Here is a 13,290-nt window from a genome sequence, read left to right as displayed (position 1 = left end):
GGGGATTATTTGTGACACTGTGACATTTGATCTGCTCCTCCAAGCCACGTAAGGTCACTCTTTTAAGAGGATACAACATATGTACTTGTTCAGACATCAAAACAGACATAGTGAAGCACCACTTAACTATGATTTATACTGAATTTCAATTTTTTTTTCACCATCCCTTTCTCTTTTCCATAACACCACCAACTTTCTGCAGCTCGTCCTGCTTCTGGGTTACTCTCCAAGCCCAAGTTCTCCACAGACCATGTGCAGTTTAACTCCTTCCACCACTTCCACCTCTTACACACGACAGCCAAAACACAAGGCCACTTCAGTACACCAAACTCTCATTTCCTTCCTTATAATAATAGCCTTGCCAAGCAAGCCAGGAAACTTCTGACCCATTCCTCAGAACCAGCTTTTGAAGATGGATTTTCCCTCCTTGTATGGCTGGCTGGGACCCATGCCATCAACAATGCCTCAAGCTGTGATCCAACTCTCTGAAGCGCACAGGACCACACACCACCGCCTTTCTGGGTCGTGTGTACCCACCTTGGGGACAAGACACAGCCACCTGTGCTGCAGTGGATGGACACATCCCTCGTGTCCACACGCCTGCACTTTCAGTCGCGCAAAGGCCACACGTCACAGCCAGCGCATGGAGCCACAGGGAAGAAGACAGAAGGGAATGCAGCGTTCCACAAACACAGATCTGCTGCCCCTCCCTCACCCACACCTGAAGCACTCAAGAAAAGCCAGCTAAGAGCAAGCACTGTGCCAAATTAAGCATTGTGTCTCTAGCTGCCCAGCTCCCCAGACACAGGGATTGTCAGACGGGTTGCTCAGGAGGAACACTGCTCCTGTGAGCGAATGCTGCTCCCCAAGCCTCCAGCCTGGAGCACAAAACAGAAGAAACCTCACTGCATGGCTAAGATCACCTTTAACAGCTTTGCAACCAAGAGAACATAAATCATACTGAGAGATAATTAGAAGGAAAACCCTACTCTAGTATCAGGAATCACAGGTGTCTAATGAATAAGTGTGCTAAGAAGGGATGGGCAAGTGGGACACTGAGAAAGCAGACCTCTGAATAAAGGAAAAAAAAAAGAAAAAAATACCTCACTAAAGCAGACGCCAATTCCATAAAAATCCAGAGTAAGAAACAGTTGTTTTCTTTCATTTGCTTTTCTGTGAGCTGCCACAGCTTCTAACACTTTCCAGCATTCGAAAATAAAGACTTGTTGCTCTCTTCTCCCCAAGGCAGGCTTTGAAAACAAATTTCCTAGTTAACCTGCCAAAGCAGAAGATGTGATAGCAGCTGAACATCCCTCTGCCCTGCTCAGGGGATGACTCAGTGGAAATCAGCCCTCAAGAAATGTGTTGCCATCCTTCAGACAATGCAACCAAATAGGAACAAATTCTTCACCTTGAAAGTCGTGCCTTCCAAGGTAGCCACAGTTCAACACAGGACTGTGTAATAGAGGATAACTAACACATTTTGGGGAAAATCTACAGCTTATTTTCAACCTCTTTTTTCAATTTTTAATACAGTGAATAAAAATACATCTCCCAACAAGACTACAAAATCATTTCCTCAGAGCTTTAGAGTATTACAAAAGAACAGGACATTGGTGTGTTCTAAGCAAAGTGAAGTAAGAACTGGTGAAAACAAGACCAACATTGTAACTCTTCAAGCCAAACACAACCCTCAAAGTCAAACACCAGTTACCATCTGCTACAAAAACAGAAAAACACACAAGCACGTATGCACATCCCAAACTTGCATCCAGTTCAAATATACCTAGAAGAATCAGGTACATGGTATGTTCCAATTTGATTTGTCTTTCCACTTCAATATAGCCATTATTCCTGATACTTTAACATCATATGAAACACAAAATAATGAGTCTCCCAGTAAAGCAACACCCTTCATGGAGTCAGTCAAGCCAAAGCTGTGTCTTTGCTTTTCAAATTCACCATTTCTATCAGTACTTCGACAAAGGAAAAAAAAACAACCCAAAATCAACACACACAATTCAGGCATTGTAGACCCCAAAATATTCCACAAGCTCTGCAGTTCTTACTGGGTCTCTTCTGCTCTGTTAATTCATTCCAATGAAGTGATGCTTCTGGTTGCCACATATTTGCTAGTAACAAGACACTGAAGGCAATTTTTTTTCCTTCTGTGAGTTGACATCACATGAGCCCACAAAAAATACAGGCTGACCAGAAGGAAACCTACCCAGTGCTCTCATTATCCACAAATGCTTTCATCCTTTTTTTTTTCTGCTGCATTATTCCACATCAATAAATAAATGAGAAGCAGAGCAATACGTAGCACTGAGCAACATACCCAAATCAGCTCAAGTCTGCAAGCATAAGGTCACTTATGTTACCTGAATTGTCATTGAAGAGGGACATACTTCTACAACAAAGGCAAGTTATAAAGTGGAATGAGTTCTTTCAGCTAACTAACCACACACTAAAGGAAAATGGTAAGGTCATCCTGAAACAAATCAGGACAACTCTCTACTCCCACGCTGTTTCTCCTAACAAGGTCCAAAACAATCACTCCATCTTACTTCACTACAGTTCTGAGTTTGACTAAAGGATTGTGAAGAAATATTTGGGGCAAAAGATAACACTGAGATATAGGTTATAAACATTGACATTTTACTAGTGGGCGAGTGGAAAACAGGGAGCAACCATGTAAAACTGACACAGCTGCACAAAGACCCAGAGAACCTACAAGCTAAGAGCAGATTGGTTTTCCTAGTTCAGATTAAAAGCATGAGGAAATCTGTCCACAACATCCCAAGCATCTCTGAGGGTGGCAAGGGTCATCTAAAATTGTAGTTTATTGAAGTTTTTATTAACGTCTTGAAAGGAATTTCTTTCTCTCTTTCCAAAGCATTCCATATGAAGCATTCCTGGAAGCATGAAGGAGATGTTTAAATACATGTATACACAGATTCTATTATTAGAGTCCTTTGCAAGGACCTAATAATAGAGAAGTCCATAATTATTTACAAGGCAATGATAAGAGACCAGGATGTAAAGCATGTTTCAAGGTATTTGCATTGCTGCCAAATAATTGCAATACACTAACTCAACACAGAAAAATCAGGCTTATCACCTTCATCTCCAGAGAATTCAAGTGTTGGCTCTCAGTTATTCTAAATCTAAAAAATAAAAACATAAACAAAAACACAACAGCAGAAACTCCTCTCCTGAATCCATCTTGTCATTGCACTGAGTATCTTACAGAATGAGGAGCAGATGCCAGAACAAGCAAATGCCACATATCAGTATTAGCTGTAGTTTCATCCTCGCAAAAAAAGAAACTATAAAATATGTATTTCATTACTTAGAAATTGTTTATTGCTTCATATTACAAAACTAACACTATACATAGCTGCAATTTACTAAACAGAGTACCCACATGGCAATTTTCAGTATATTACCATTATAAACTGTCACCATTAGAAAAACAAATAGAGAAGGTTTCTTATGCTGTTGGCTTTTTGTCTGTTATCTGCTAACAAACACCACAATTTACTTGTAAACAAAGGATTCCTCAGATGAAACGCAGAAAGCATGTCACTGGAGAAGCCCTACATTTTAACCTCTAAGCTCAAGGAAACCCATCCTTTTCCCAATTAAAAGCACCACAAAGATTTGCTCCAAGCTGCACTACCTGGGACCTCCAGGGAATACTCCTGCTCAAGAACAGACTTTAACACTGACGATGTTTTTCTTGTGTACTTGCTCAACAGCACCGTCATTTTTCATCCAGAGCAAAGCACAGATTTAACATCCACAGCAGCATTTCTGAAAGGCAACTCATCTCTCCAACACTGTTGCAAATTCCACAATAAATCACATTTAATTAGTTTGTGCTTTATTCTTTCTTTTTTTTTTTTTCCTGGCTGTCTGGAATCCAACAGCGAGCAGGCTTCCAACTTGAATTTTGCAAAGAGGTGCTTAGAATAAACTGATAAAAACGCCAACCACCACGTCCCCACTGGAAGCTGTCTGGAGTTATCTGCCCGCTGACACACCAGCATTCCTGCCTGTAGATGGCTTTTCACCGCTGTGTATCCAGCGGCTCCTATTTCCACTGCCTTGTTTGAAGAACTTCCCTCTTCCCACATACCTTCCATCTCCAGGGACAGATCACACAGGGACACTAAACCTTGGCCGTAAACAACACGGGTTTTGATACTGCTGTTTCCAAAGGATCCTCCACCACTCAGCAGTGCAGAGACAATCACTGAGGCACAAATCCTCCGGGCAACGCTTGAGAAACTTTGCCTCGCCTGCATTTTGCACAGCTGAGATTTACACAGGGCTCTGCTGGCTTCTTCTGCTATTTATTTTATTTGCTGTACACCAAAGGCTACTGCAAACAAATGGAATTTCGATAACTTGCGGCATGTTGCTCAAAACAATTCCAGTGACACTATTTCCAGACTTTAAACCCAACAGCCACATCCTCAGTGGAGTGACAGGATGCTCTCCCAGTGTGTCCCAAACTGCCATTCCAAGTGCTCCAAAAAAGTCACTCCATCTTCCCTCATGTCTTCTCTTTGGAGGGAAGACTACAGTGCAGAAAAAAGCACTGTGGAGAGTAATTTGTTTGATTCAGGTGTCTCCTGGCCCTTGTATTTAATTACCTGTACTTAGCAGGCATTTATCCTCACGCTACAAACATTTATTCATACTATAAATGTTGGTTCTGACAACCTATATTTTTGAGGGAAAAAGTCAATTATACTTATTAGAAAGTTCATGAATACAACCACACACATGCAGAAGTTTGCTGCATGGCCTGTATATATTTTCTTGCACAGATTTATGAACTGCAGAAGTTTGACTGCCCCTAACTGCTTCTCCTTCTCAGAGAACATAAAGAAAACTATAAAGTGATGAGAAAAAAACACCCACTTCTCTGCTAAGAAAGAGGTATGATGGCAAAAACTTCTTTTAGTTCTCTAAATACTACACGTAGGAAAAAAAGTGCCAGGATAAACACATTTCAGATTGGAAGTTACAAACTTTTCTGAGACTAAAGATAAAATACTTGCAGTATGGAGTTACAGCTCTGAGCTTCTTGGCTATAGCAGAATATCAGCTTATTTTGGCTGCTAGCTACCTTCATTTCTTATCCTTTGGCCAACTATAGGCTAACAGTATGAAAAAACCCTCTCACTGCTGTCCCAGCAGCGACCTCAAACCCAAAGCAGATGAGTCCCAAAGGCACAAAATTAAAAAAAAATAAAAAAAGAAAAAAATAAGCAGAATATATCACCTTCCACACAGACTCATCTCTGAGTTACATTATAAGCATAAAGTAGCTAAAAGATACTGAACTGGGAAGAACAATGCACGACACTTCTGGGGCAGCAGACGTTTCTGCCACAGCAGGGTCCCAATACAACCACAAATCACAACTGCTTTGAAATTAACGAGAGGGAACCACAGAAGTGCTGAAGACTAAGAGAAAAGCACTAACAGACCGCTTCTGTGCGGGACCCGAAATGACCCCGGGAATTCGGCCAAGAATCATTTTCTTACTGGTAGCACCGGCAGCGCGTTCTGCGACTGCTGAGGAAGACACACGGCCCTAGGTGGACAGGGCAAGAGGAGCGAGATGCTTCCACTCAGGAGGCAGCCCTTGGCTGCTCCTGAGGTTTATGGAAGCGATGCCTTTATCTGGATTCCCAGCCAAGCACACATTGTGTCATCCGTGTCCAGACCAGCCGCTCCCCATCAGAACAAAGCGCAGACCCAGGCCAGTACAGGCACTGCCAGGCCTGGCACTCCCAAACTCTTTTAAGCAAGCTCTGCTGCTGGGAAAAAAAATAAAAAAAGGTTGAGAAATAGTGTTCTACGCTTAAAAATCTGTGGAAGTTTGAAATGCCATTACCTAGCACATTGTTAAACTCGAGTTAGACTGGTTTGGCACCTTTCAGGAACGTACTGTGTTCTGCAGGGTAAGCGGTTAAGGGATACAGCAGCTGTGGTTGGGGCACAGGTAACCGGGATATGTGAATCCTGTTCTCACAGAGCCAGCACGGAGCCCGAGCAGCAAATAAAAAAATCCAAAATAAAAAACGCCAACAAGGAGCTCCAATCTCTCCGTATCTCAATCCCCCCCCCACCCCGAGATGGGGTAACTACTCCTTTAAGGCCGGTACTTTTATATACTCAAAGGACACAAAGAAATGCAAATGAAATACAAAATTACTAATATGGAGAGAGGCAGGCTTGCCCCGCGCCTTCTATTCTACAAATATAGATGGGATAAATGGCTCGTTACATTTAACTCCAAGCCGCACTACCTCCGCCAAAACCTTATTTAAATAGAACATTTCTGAGAACCGGCAAGGGGGGGATGCAGCTGTGGTCTTAACCTAAGAGAGGTTAAGCTTTTTAAAAGGGTTGTTCTTTTTTACTCCGTCTGCTGGTCGCATGCCATTTTAAAAAGGTGTCTGGCAAGCAAAAATAAAAAGTTTCCAGGGCTTTCCTTCCCCAAGCCGCCTCTGCCAGGAGCCCGGCGGGGAGGACGGGGCCAGCAGAAGACGGTCGCGCCTTTCTCCAGCTTTTTCTCCAACATGCCCTCTGGATCCCGAGGTTCTGGCGGCGGAGGAGCCCCCGGTTCCTCCACCTGCCCGCAGCCCCGGCCGGGCAGCGAGCGGCGGAGCCGGGCGCGGCTCGGGGGCCGCCGCGGGCACAGCCCCGCACAGCCCCGCGGCACCGACCGCTCCCGCACTTCTCCTCCGGGAGCCGCAGCGGGCGGGCAGGGCGGCGGCGATGACAGCGGCCGGGCCGGCCGCCCCCAGGGACAGCCGGGCGGTGCTGGAGCGCCCGTCCCGCCGCCAGCGCCGAGCGCGGCCGCTCCCGCCCGCCCGCCGGGCGCTCCCCGCGGCGCAGGGAGCCGGCGGGGCGGGCAGAGAAACTTTCCACCGAGTGCGGCCGCGTCCCGCCGCCGAACAAAAGAGCCGGGACCGGGAGAGGCGGCGCGGGGCGGGGGACGCGGCTGCCCGGCGGCCGGAGCGCGGCGGAGCCGCGGGGCTCCCCGCCCGGCGCCCGTTTCCCCGCAGCGCCGCCGCGTCCTTACCTGCGGGAGGGCGGTGCGGGGCGGCGAGTCCCGGTTAGCTGGAGCGAGTGCCGGGAGGGCTCGGCGGGGATTCCGCCATGTCAGTGATGTCGGCACCACATGGGGCCCCGGCCGGCCCACGCTACCGCGCACTCTGGAGTAGCGGCTCCCGCCGAAAAGGCGGCCGAGGCGGGCGTGGGACGCCGGCCAGCCCCGCTGCCGCCCCGCCCCGCGCCGCCGGGGCGGGCGCTCGGTGAGGGGCGGGCACGGCGCCCGGCCCCTGCGCCCGAGCCGCGCCGGTCCCGCTCCGCCTCGTCCGCCCGCCGTTGCTCAGGGTCGTGGAACGATGGAGTTAGAGAATCGTCGAGGCTGAAGATGATCCGGTCCAGCCGCACGGCCAGCGGCACCGCTGTAGCCCCCAAACCGCATCGCCCAGCGCCGGCTCCGCACGGCTCTCCACACCTCCGGGGGCAGTGACTCCACCACCATCCGTTTCAATGCCAGACCACCCTAAAAGTAAAACATTTGTTTCTAATGTCTAATCTGAATCTCCCTATCTCAGCTTAAGGCTGTTTTCCTCTCACTGCAGGTGCGGGAGGAAAGAGCATCCCCCAGCTGGCTACGATGTCCTTTTAGGGACTTATAGACAGGGATGAGCTCTCACCTGATCCGCTTCTTCTCCATATTAAACAAGCTCTCCCACAGCTGTTCTTCATAAAATATGTTTTGTAGACCCTTCACTTACTGCCAAATACCACCCCTGGAGCACACATCGCCCACCGAGCCTCCCCTGTCCACCCAGCCCTAGCAGGGGTGTGCGATTGTGATGGATGTTGGAAAGTTGTCACCAAAATGCCATTTCTGACAGGTTAGCCCTTTCCCCAAGCAGTTCCAGGCTGAGATCAGTGCATGTCCCCATCCGTGTCCTCCCCTTGGTGCCAGCTGCAGGTTGCTGCCCAGGCCTGTGCTCCCATCAGTGTGGTCATTCCTGCATTCCCATCGGCTGGGAGCAAGGAGGAGAAGTTCTGGGCAATGTTTCCAGGGCTAAAGAAATGCTCTGACTTATTAAATTGTGCAGCCCTAAAGAAGAGGAGTTTATCCCCCGGCTCTGGAAGAGAGCCCCGAGGAGGGGCCGTGGTGGTCATTCACCTCTCAGCACTGCATCCCAGCCTTGGGGGAATCATGACTGGAGATTTAATCTGGTTACAGGAAAAGCTTAAAATAGCACTTGGCCTTACCCCCACCACAGATCACAGCCGTGCTATGAAGGGTCTTTTGATTTAGCCGTGGTCCTTGGGGAAGCCAGCCTTCCTCTGCAGGAGCTCATTGCCCACACGTCCTGTGCTCTGCCTTCTCTCCATCACTTTTTTCTCCAGTGTTACTTTTCCCAACAACTTTTATCAATGATTGATCCACTTTATCCACCAGAGCAAGGTTTCCTTCAAAAACTGGAAAACCCTCTGGAATCTGAGACAGCCCAGGTGTATTTTCTTCATCTGCCATTAAAATATCAACACAAACACTTTTCCCAAAGGATTCCTTGAAATTCTGCTTCTTGCTGAAACACACACTAAACAAAAATCATTTTGGCATCAAGGCTGAGTAAAAGCATCATGGCCAGATAGGCTGGGTTTGGGGCTTTTCTGTACATGACTAAAACCCAGAAAAATGAAAATAAAGTTATCTGAAATAGATAATTCCTATGAAAATAACAAATAGGCAATTTTCCCATGGGAAAGATTTTCCAATGTGGAATGGTCAGCCAGCACTAAGTATTGTTTGTCGTTAATTGCAAAAACTTTTGTAATGCATAAAATCTAAAAGTAGAAAAATGTTTTGTTTTATTGTTGACCCAAAACATGCAAACTTTTTGATGGCCCTGGACAGAGTTACAGACCAGATGAGATTAATTATTCACTGGGGTTGTAAAGACTTGGTCTCATAGACAGTTTTGTAGGAAAAAAAAAAAAAGGGAGAGAGAAGGGACAGTGAAGACATTGGTTTAGAAGGGAAAAAAATCACTGACACGAGTTGGAAAATAATGAAAAAAAGATAAAATTTAAATTGAAGTGTAAATAAACTCAAAGCTGGAGAAAGCAAAATGAAGAGAAGTAAAGAACAGGAAAGAAATGGAACCATAGGGCTGATTTGTAGCTTTTCTATCTGTCTAAAAGTCTGGTCCATATCTGGAAACTCAGAACAGGGGCCCCAGGCATGGGGACATTTCCAGTCTCACCTGAAACTGCAGAAGGGCAGACTCACAAAAACTGGGGCAAGGTCAGCCTGGACCTGGAGCAAATGTTGCCTTCTCCTTGGAGCTCTTTCTGTTCATCCCCACAGCCCTGATGAACTGGAAGAGCAGATGGTTTACAGCAACAATAAAGTGATTCAACTGAGCCTGGGCATGGCTCAGGAACAGAGGGACAGGGCAGGGGAGAGTGAAGCAAAGATTGCTTTCCGTCAGAGAGTTCCTACACAAATAACAGATAGAACTATTTCTTTAACAGCTTACTCCCTGAGCCAGCTCATCTAGGAAGAGCATTAATCAGACCAAGAGGAAATGTCTCTTGCCACTGAAAAAGGAAAAGGATTAGGTTAAGTGATGACACAGCAGGGACAGACAAGTCACACTGGAGAAAATTACTGACCTGAACTATCATCCAAACAAATACAGACCAAAGTTATGAACTGATTTTTCTGTTTTGATGAATCTGGGTTTGTTTTTTTTTCAATAACATGCATATTTATCTTTTATCACAGTGAGATCTTTCTGTTTATTCAGGAAGCGAGTGGCGATAGCACATCTTTTCCATCTCTCTTCCCTCGTGGTGCTGCAGAGGAGCAGGATGAAGGGGCTGAGCTCTATCATTCTTTGGTCTTTCTGTTGGATCCCTGTCCCCATGACAGTCACTCTGAAGCCACAGATGCAGCAGGACCAGACAGAACCCCCAACTCCTTTCAGGCTGGAATTGTTTAGCCATCACACAGTAACAATTTTGGCACTATTGACTGAGGCTGGATCCAAAGCACTTCCAAATCCTGTATTCTGCCATCATCTCCCTCAGCCATTCCCTCCTATTCGGTGGCAAAACCCAGAGAGGGGCCCATGTCTGTGTACAATTGGGATGTGGCCTCGGAGGTCAGACATCATTGCCAAGGCTGTGAAGACAGTCTTTATTCTCTCAGGATACTTCCCCTCACATTTCTGATGGGATTTGAGTTCAACATTACTATTCCCACAAGCAGCGTCTTCTGTATTCTGGAGGGCAGGCAGGCAGAGATCTTGGCATTGGTGCTGTTTGACAGCAGAGCATGCTTTGATTGATTTATTTGCTGACTGCTGTGTTGGTTTTTACCTGGGATAGACTGCCCTCAGTCAGTTTGAACCCTGCACAGCACCAGCACAGAGGGTGGATGGTTCCACTCAGACCCTGGATGGACTGTGGCCACAGGAGTTTTCTCTCCATGTGCATTATCACACCTCTGAGCAGCTGTGGGGTGAGGACTCAGTGTCCTAACAGCTCACATTCATCCATAGCAACAGCTCCAGGTTCACACTTCTTTCTTTTTCTTTTCTTTTATTTTTTTGCCAGCAACAACTTGGATGAAAAAATACAGAATTACTCAGCAAAATTGTCTTTGGTGACCCCTCAGGCTGAGAACATAGCCCTGAAGCATCCCTTTCCTGGACCTCACCTGCCACTTGAGAGGTGGGACTGGCAGGATGCTCAAAGCACACGTGGAAGATCTCCTCACAAAAACACCCAGAACAAAATGATGTCTCTCACCTCTCCTCCCTCCCCCTCCTTGTGGTGACATAATTTACTACTCTCACAGAATAAAGAGAAGGCCATATAATCCGTGCTTGTTTTAAAATGCTTTTCTGTCAGTATGCCTCACAAATGGATAAAGTTAGTGCAACTTAAACAATTGAGTACTCAAAATCACACAGTACAACCTGGTATGGTAGTTTTTTCTCATTCTTTTATGTGACCAAAAAAAAAAAAAAGTTAAAGGCAAATTAGATTGTACAGATTAAAACATGATAATTTCCTTTAATCCTTACAGTGCTTTATTTTCAATATAGAGCCTGTGGAGACTGGCACATGCAAGAAAATCTGGCTAAGTGTATGTAGTTTATAAGTCACTTTTACTGCAGGGAATCCAAAATTCTGCAGGACAGTCTTTCTAAATAAGTAGGGCATGTAAACATTAGCACAAACCAGGATTTCTGTCTGTACCTCTCTATTTAGAGGAAATGAATGCCAGTTATTCACCCAGCATATATTCACAGGTTTGCATTCATGAACTGAGTTTGTACTCATGGTATTAATTAGTAGATTTTTTTCCCTTTTTAGGATAACACAGGTCAGGATTTCTCATGCTCAATAATATGTGAAGAAATTAAGCCCCAAAAATCTTATTGTTGGGAAAAGATCAAAGGAGTAATTTCTGTATGATTCTGAAATTTCTCTTCTGTTAGTGCAGTGCATGGTAACTTTACACTGCATATCAGTGTGATAAAACCAATTACTTATTGGACATCATTTTATTACATTTAATGGACAAGTCTTTAATTTGGCCTTTGAATCTCACAGAGATTTTACCAAGTAATAAATACAGGTACTACTAAGCAACGAATATGTCCAGTCAAACTCTACTAGAAGTCACAAAAGACCAATGAACTTCACCAGCAGCTGGAGGAGGCTCTCTAAAGACCCGTGCCATTACTGCAAAGACATGATTCCTGACACCCCAGAAGTTATTGTTAGTCAGGGGTATTATTCTGTAAGCTGTTTCTTTATCTTTACAAAGGCATCATGGAAGGAAAAGGTTCCTGCTGCCCTCTCTTCCATGAGAAGCACCATTGTCTTCACAATTTGTCTGTTTGCAAGCTGGGGCCTTACACAGGGCATTTTTTACATTTTTTCGTCTACGTTGGTTTTATAAGTTTAAATAAGTTCCTGTCTGCTAAGAGCTTCCAAAGAGGGTTGGCACTTCACCAATTCAAGAAGCTCGCCGTGAAGATTACACACCAGTGGTGCTTATTCAAAACAATCACTTCTGACCACTGCACCAGAAGAAAATACTCTCATTTATTGTCTCATAATCATGCATCTCTGCAGTGTTAGTTCCAGTTTTGCCAAGGAGAAGGATGTTCCTTTTGATATTTTACAAATATTTCAGCTAAATCTCCTTAACACTGTGCAGCTCTTTGGCACGTTAGGTTTGCTCGGGGTTTGTTTTGTTGAAAGCTCTTGTTTCAGTTCAGGCTCTAAAGAAAACAAAGCAGTATTGCTGGCATTGTTAAAGCCAAAAGTAGGGCCATGGAAAAAAAAAAAATCTTTTTGGAAGAGTTTGGAGATTGGCATTCATGAAACAGCTGGAGATGAAACATACAGCACTAATCCTGTCCAGTTGCTCCTGGTCATGTTGCACATTCAGGAAATTCATAATTAGGTGGTTATACCCCCAGTGTTTCCCCTGCAGCAGTCTTTACAACCAGCAGTTTATCTTCTTGTCATTGGAAAAAAAAGAAAAAAGCCAACAACAAAACCCACAACTACAAAGAAAGAAGCGGGGGGAGAAAATACAAGCAGGAATGACTTGAAATATGCTTAATAGCTTCTTCTCCCTGTAAAAAAAAGAATAAATCAGATGTTGTCATCTCTGCACATACCAGCAAACTTCTGCTGATCCACTGCCCTTTTCTATCACAGTAGTTTTCCTCTGTGCTCTATCTCCTTCCTCTTCACAGTATTTATTTTTCCAGTTAATTTTTTCTTTTCCCTTGCCAGTCGTGCACCCCCTTTCCTGTAAAGGGCAGCCACACCTGACAATTTCGAAATAAACGCTTTAATAAGTAAACATTTATTTTTCTTGCTGAGTGGAAGCACCAGACATGGGGGCTTTATTCCTAGCTCCCACCAAGTTTTCTAGTGAATTCCTAAGCAGTTTCTGCTTTTTATTTTGATTTGTCCAGTGGTATCATGAAAGCATTTTGCCACACACTGGGAATCTTCATACTGCATGCTACAAATGGCATTTTGTCAAAAATTCATCTTCATTTTAAATCAGTCAAGGTACAACTTCAAGGATTTTTCTTCTTTTCATAGCTTAAGAGGTTTTGCAAGGCCATACCAAAACACTTATGTTCTAGACACAACAATGTATCTTTTAAATCCAACAGCCTTATTTACTGT

General features: G+C 45.0%; 1 protein-coding gene across 1 annotated transcript in view; it reads right to left on the bottom strand.

Annotated features, from left to right (window-relative positions):
- Window positions 1–7,262, bottom strand: part of FNDC3B (fibronectin type III domain containing 3B) — a 183,049-nt gene extending 175,787 nt beyond the window's left edge. The window contains exon 1 of the mRNA XM_064385242.1: window positions 7,109–7,262. The gene's annotated coding sequence lies outside the window, so the exon portion shown is untranslated. The remainder of the gene's footprint in view (window positions 1–7,108) is intronic.
- Window positions 7,263–13,290: the final 6,028 nt, after the last annotated feature.

Source organism: Passer domesticus, chromosome 11, assembly GCF_036417665.1.
Source record: "Passer domesticus isolate bPasDom1 chromosome 11, bPasDom1.hap1, whole genome shotgun sequence".
In the NCBI taxonomy this organism is placed as follows: Eukaryota; Metazoa; Chordata; class Aves; order Passeriformes; family Passeridae; genus Passer; species Passer domesticus.
Note: the sequence above shows the minus strand (reverse complement) of the source record. Positions and strands in the feature narration are given on the sequence as shown.